The following is a 6,965-nucleotide window of genomic DNA, read 5'->3' as shown; positions in this document are numbered from 1 at the left end:
CAAAGTGCGACTGCCATCACTGGTATTAAACATCACGACCTTGGGGCAAGTAGCCTAACGTGCCACTAAGATGTCACAGCGTGTACGTACATGCTATACATGTCAACCTTTCTAGCATTAAAGCTGTCACATGCATGGCAGATATTCATGTTCAGCTTTGGACTGACAAGTTTAAAAGTGTACTATTTGTGTTTGTCTAGCATGAAAAACAAAGGAAACTAAGGAAAAACGAAAAAAAAAATGAAGATAATAAGTTGAAAAAGCACTAGTCATTAACACATAAAGCATATTCGTTCCTTTATTAATGATAAAGTGGCCTTCAACAATAGTACAAAGCCTGAACATTTAAAAAGGTGCTGTGCCAGGCAGCTATTTTACAGAAACCTGAACCATTTCACCTGTAGTAATGCGCATCCCGGCGGTGTGGGCTGGGCACTTATTTTTCGGTCCACTCCAACATGCGAAAACTGCATCATGTGCATTCCCATTTTCCGCGTTTTGAGCTCTGTAGTACAGGCTAACAAATTGTCGATGACTTATTTTCGTCTGATTGTTGCACAGCGCGTGTAAATAAATTACCACTGCACCTAATAAACACTGACATGCACGTGCAACATCGCCGATCATAAACGGACACAATGATGTCCGTCCGGACATCGGCGCACTCATCACAGCACTCTAGTAGGACGTAATCCGTACATCACAGCATCTCATGGTAAGCACAAACCACACCTCCAGTTGTACAACAAACACGAATGACGCGATGCTTGGGCTAGAGACACGCCGGCGGTGCCCAGCATTTTCAGCGCCGCTTGTACTACGTGGAACTTGCAGCACCAAACCTCAATGCGAGCAGAAAGCGATGCGTTACGTGACGCATCTCATCACAGATGGAAGTGAGGAAACTTTGAAGAATCAAAACTACATAATTACATAACGACCATCGTAGACGTTAATCCACATAATAACGAGGACCAAATGAGCGGGCGTGCGGGCCGCGGGCTGGCCGTCAACACCGCGATTACATGCGCTTGCGCTCTGGTCCTGCTTGCCACCCTGCCGCGGTCCAACTCACGTAAACCTATCATCATGCCATCACGTAGTATATCACCCATTCTAGGCACTATTCTTGCCACTGTACTATTCTTTGTAATTTCACATTTCACGCATGCAGTATGTAGTACATACTTCTTGCACCTCGCACGTACACCTCATACCAACTTCGATTTGGCTACATATGGCTACCATGTTGTTGCTACAACCCACCTACAACCACATCTGGGGATCTCGGATCCGTCCGGCTTTCCCGACGGATCCCAAGGCCCATATCGGAGAAGAATGCGTTGGGTCCGTCGGAAGAACCCTACCGATCGGGTCCGTCCGCCGTACCTCTGAAAAATATTTCCCGGATCCGTCGGACGGATCCCGAAGAAAAACGCACAGGATCCGTCGGACGTACCTTTAAGACCATTGATCGGGTCCGTCCGACGTACCTTTAGCCACAGCCTAAGTTTAATAAAGCAAATCCCCATCTTGCACTTGGAGCATAATGCCTTCATACCTCAAATAAAGTTGATGGAGCGTATCATAAAGTCGCAATTAATACAACCGGATTTCAGAACATTCAGCCTCAGGATTTTAGGCTAACAAGAAGAATATATTCTATGTTCTATGTTATATATTCAAACACTGCATTTATTTTTGTTCATAAAGACATTGAAATGCTTTAATAACTTTCATCGCCTTGAGTAAATGTTTGTCATTCGTTACATTGAATGCTTGCAGTCCAGAAATTCTTTACATTCTTATTTGGCTATACGTACCTTACACTTACAAACACATATAAAGTTATATATGTGCTACACTATTTTTCCTTCCATTTAGTATCTCTTTCACACAACCTCAGAGTTTAAAGACAATTATTTATCAAACAGCACTTGTGAATATATCTAAGTGGACACTTTTTTAATTGCACAATGATGGCATAACTTAATGAAGAATAAGTTAATGTGGTCCACCACTTAAGTTTGCAAAAAACTTATGAAAGAGAAAGGTAGCATGCACTATAGCCAATTTTTAACAAAATTTTCTGGGCATATGCCACCTTTTATGCAACTAATATGTCAACAGCAAAAAAAAAAAAAAAAAAAAAAAAAAAAACCTTTCTTATACATTACTAAGGTGCAAAGGTGAGTAAAACGAGTATTTGCTGAATTTTGGGCTGTCCAGACATTGTGGGATTGCTTTTCAGGATATAAAAAGGCATTTTTTTAGCATAAAGGAGGGGTTAGAAACCTTGCTGTCCCTATAGGGGTGTGAGGACTGCACTGGGTGCAGTGCTCAGGACAGTGTGGCTGGGAATGGGGGGGGGGGGGTAATGCAAAGAGTGCAGTTAGAGAAATATATGCAAGGCAATTCACATGCTGCAATACTGTGGGCCTTAAGTTCTTTTCCTCAAGAGAATGCTTTCTCTCTTTTGTTGCTGTAAGAGAAGGTTATTGTTAAAATGAGAGATACAAGTCAGTCCATCATGAAATCAAACCTGACGAATCACTCCGCTGCTGAAGACCACTTTGAGACTAAATGTATTCTGTTAGCAAGGCATCACTGCTCATTGGTGCCTTTTTTATTTGCATGGAGACTACAGTAGTCTGTGCCATTGCTTTTCTATGTTGCTTGCACCTATAGCATGCAGTACCTGAAGTAGTAAATGCTGCACAATTTCATTTGCAGACAAAACACCTATACCTTGACAAAGTGGTGGCAAAGATGGATGATTTAAAGCTCTTTCTCAAAGATGATGTGTGGCCACAGTGTGCAAGGCTATTGAGCAGAAATTCATAAAATCAAATGAGCTCAGAATATCAGTAGACAGGCCCCAGAAGTTCAAAAAGAGTATGGTAGGGGAATGTGTCTGAGGTTCAGGGTTTTCATTGCAGGAAGAAAATAAAAGGGGCGATGCTTGACTGCACTGGTAGATTTTATGCCGAGCTCTGCATTAAATCAAAAGCGATTTTAGAAGCCGCAGAACATATCTGGTCCTCTTGAAGTGAAGAGATTTCTTTATTCTACTGAGGGACCTCTCAAGCCTTAAAGTATGTATTCCGAAGCTTACATCCTTCTACAACAAGCTGTCTGATAGAACACATTTCATCGAAATGCCTTGGCTGAGGAGACACCTCAAATTAAAGTGGCAAGCATTGGACTCGAAGAGGGGCAACAGTTGGGCAGCATTGGAGTTCCCCAGATTGAGATTTTCTAGAGCCTCTCCCCAGCCTGCAACTATTCCTAATATATGAGTGTCTGTTGTATCCTGTGAGAGGAGGAGGTTGTGTCCTGTGAGGAAGAGGACCTATGATGGGTCAGTGGACGCTTTCAGATCTTGCATTATCATCTCTCGTAGGTGAGTTGGCAAAAAACATTGATTTTGACAAATCGAGTAGCAGCTTTGAAGCCTTAAAGACCGAAAAATGAAAATGTTGGCATGTCGGTTTTGTTTTTGCTTTATGCTCTTTAGATCAATACCAGCTTTCAAAACAAGATTTATAATATCTGAAATTAGTTGCTCAGAGCAAGATGACTTCAGTGTTTCCCACTTTTTGTACACAAGCGATTTCTATAATTGATCAAGGGGTATGCTTATTTCATTTGTGCGGCAGGATTAATTATGCACTTGTCCCTCTGCAAAATTTGTCTTTTACAGAGTAGTTGTTGAAGGCCTCAATTATGACTGCTTTTTTGTTTTTGTAACTTCAGTTCTCTTCTGTGTGTTCGAGTTGTCCTTTCACTATTAGCATGCTTACTTCTCAAATGACATTTCTATGCCCATATTTGCATGTGAACGCTGTCTAACATTCTAGCTGGTTCGTATTTACTTTATTCTTTGTCACTGTGGCCAATGTAATTGCAGTTGTCTTGTGCATGTTACGAATTCCAAGGGAAGGAAAGCGCAGCAGGGGGCGGCAGAAAGTCAGGTGGGCGGATGAGATTAAGAAGTTCGCAGGGGTCAAGTGGGTGCAGCTTGCACAGAACCAGGTTAAGTGGAGAAATATGGGAGAGGCCTTCGCCCTGCAGTGGGTATAATCAGGCTGATGATGATGATGATGTGCATGTTCAAAGCTTTCAACAGTCCTTATAAAGAGTTTGTGGAAGCATAAAAAATATGAACTACAATACAGCACATTGGCCAGTTCTCAAGGCTTTTGCTGGCACTGCGCTATGCCTGATGTAAACGAAATTGTTCACAATGGCACCGTGTTATAATCCTGGTTGCATCTGCCAGTTTGCCACTTTTTAGTTACTGTGCGTGTTACCAAGTATTTCTACATGCTCAAAGTTTGCAATTCTTGTGGTTTTTATATGCCCTTTTATTTGAGTGGTCCCAATCTAGAAATTCATCTGTCAAAAACCTCTACTTAATCCTTCACAAATGCACCTTTCTTAAGAAAAGAAAAAATATGACATATGCCCCTTGAAATATAGCTATTATCAGTTGTGGGGTATGCTTGTTACGTTGAAGTCTTAAGAAAAGAAGGAAAAAAAATGCCTCGGCTTGCACCATGTTGTGCGATACGAAAAACGAACTTCTCCAATCGAAGAAAGCCTTGACGACAAAGTAGTTGATGGTATTGCGCTCAGGTGTGTTCATGAAGAAGGGGGGGGTTGCCCCGCGTTATTGCACCGGATGTCGCAGACGTACGCCATTGGGGGTTAGAAATGGAGTGCTTTCATGGGATACAGAGGAACGAATACAGCCGGTCATGGAGACTTCAAACATGCGCCTTATCTGCACTTGTGCCCTCGTTTTTGTGTTCTTTCTGAGTTGTAAGCCATCAACGGGTACCTTATACGCATGAACGTTGATCCCAGTTGAATTCCAGTTAGGGATCCATTGTTATCCAACTGGTATGAACTGGAAGTTTGTTCCTTAAACCATTTACATCAGTTAGGATTTTTGCCTGGGTTGTTTCAAAGTAATGTAGAAATGTTGTCAGTGTTGTTCAAGTTACTGCCTATGAAGCAACACAATTTTACAAAAAAACAATGGTTGTGAGCCGCCTCATGCATTTATTTTTCCGTTTTGAAAATGTTTCAAGCTACAATACTTGCCATGTCACTTTGTGTAAAAGAAGCTCTAGCTTTTTACAGGAATGGTTTTAGAGTGTGCTAAAGAAAGTAAGTGTAAAGAAAGATGGAATAGTGACATGTGGCCTCTTTTATGCATGATGTTTGTGTGCCGCACATGAAGTGAAAAGATATCTCTGTTGGTTAACGGCTTTGCACTCAGTGAATTAGTCATGCAGTGTTGCATGACAGACCACCGAAGGCCCAATACATCCTACAAAAGACTAAAAACGAGAAAACATGACGATGAAGTTGAAGGCCCATGATCTGCCAGGAAACAATGGGATGGCTCTGAGAAGGACTTTTATATTGGCAGTAGTAAGGATGGCAGTCCTTTGCTTTGTGGCTCTTCACTTCGCAGTGACAACACTGGTGTATACTGCACTAACACCTACTGTAGTTTTGCCCATGCTGTCAGTTATTCTGACAGCTGCGGCAGCGAGCATCAGCCAGTGCTCTAAGTTTCAAGTGTTCATTTGTAAAAGATGTGTTCTAGATCCTGCTAAAGAGTCTTGTATTATCCAATTGAGTTTCCAGAATTTACACTTTCTCTAGAAGCCCTCATTCCATTTAGGCATCTTTTAATTCTTTCCAATTAGAATTCTCAGTCCTAATTGAATTTCCATAATCAAATGTCTTCCAGTTTCCAGATGACCTCCCAGCTGGAATAAGTACTTAGTCCCAACTGCATAGTTTTAACTCTCTGTAAACAAGCAATTTATTTTTATTATGGGCTGCTAAGTTATGGTCATCTTACGGATTAGAATTGATATTCCTAATGAACATCCAAACTGAATGGACAATTGTTATGTATGGTGAAACTGGAATTCAAACTACATTTCAATAATGCATTGTGTATGCGCTGGCTAAGATGTTAAAGGAAGCTGGTGCATTTCGCTCCCTAGTAAAAATACACCCAAACATATTAGATTTCAATAGGCTTTGCAGTTAAAAATTTTTCAACTAATTTCAAAGTCCAATCTGGAGTCAATGATTTCAATTCGAGCATATTAGATAGTCTCGAGAGCTAAATTAAATGTTTCAGAGAGCAACTCATGCACTTAGGTCCTGGACCCATTTACAAAGGAGCAGCAGACGTTAGCTGCAGAGTAGGATAAAAAAATTTACACATTATTTAAAAAAAAAGTGCAAGAATTGGAGACCCTATGTCTAGAAGATCTATTAATGCGAAAGTATTACTTCGCTATGTTTATTTATTTAGTTATTGTAAGTACCTACAGCGCCCATGAGGCATTATTGTAGGGGGGATACAACTACATACAATAACACATGCAAAGAAGATATAAGAAACCTGTTAGCAAGGTAACACAACACACTGATAGAACACTAAATGAATTCTCAAGTAGTATAAGTGATAACATAAAATACATTAACACAGCGTTGGCAAACGCACAGATTTCACAGATTTCTGTCCGCAGACCGCGTCCTCACACCGCATCCGCAGAACGTGTCTGCAAAATCATGTCCGCAGCAGTTGTGAGTAATTGAGAGTGGTGGAGGTTAATGAGTGGTGTCAATCGATGGAGGGTGATGTAATGTTGCAGTAGCATCCGTTCTTTTGCATTGCTCCAGTGCAGATTCTGCAGTGCTCTTTAACTTTGCAACATTTCTGATTTTACAACCCTAAAAAGTGTATTCATAGCTGTTTTCACAATTTCAGGAATACCTGTTTAAGTTCATTCAGTGAGACCATTAGATTGTGTTTTATTGATTGCAGGTTGCACCAAGTGTGAAAGTGCGGGAGAAACCAGAGGTTGGAGTTTTGAGTTAAAAACGGAGTGGCTCTAAATTTCAGCAGTGCCATCGAGCAAAGAAAGCTT

This window comes from Amblyomma maculatum, chromosome 1 (genome assembly GCF_055883805.1).
Source record: "Amblyomma maculatum isolate TAMU_Amacu chromosome 1, ASM5588380v1, whole genome shotgun sequence".
In the NCBI taxonomy this organism is placed as follows: Eukaryota; Metazoa; Arthropoda; class Arachnida; order Ixodida; family Ixodidae; genus Amblyomma; species Amblyomma maculatum.
This window is presented reverse-complemented; position numbering follows the sequence as displayed.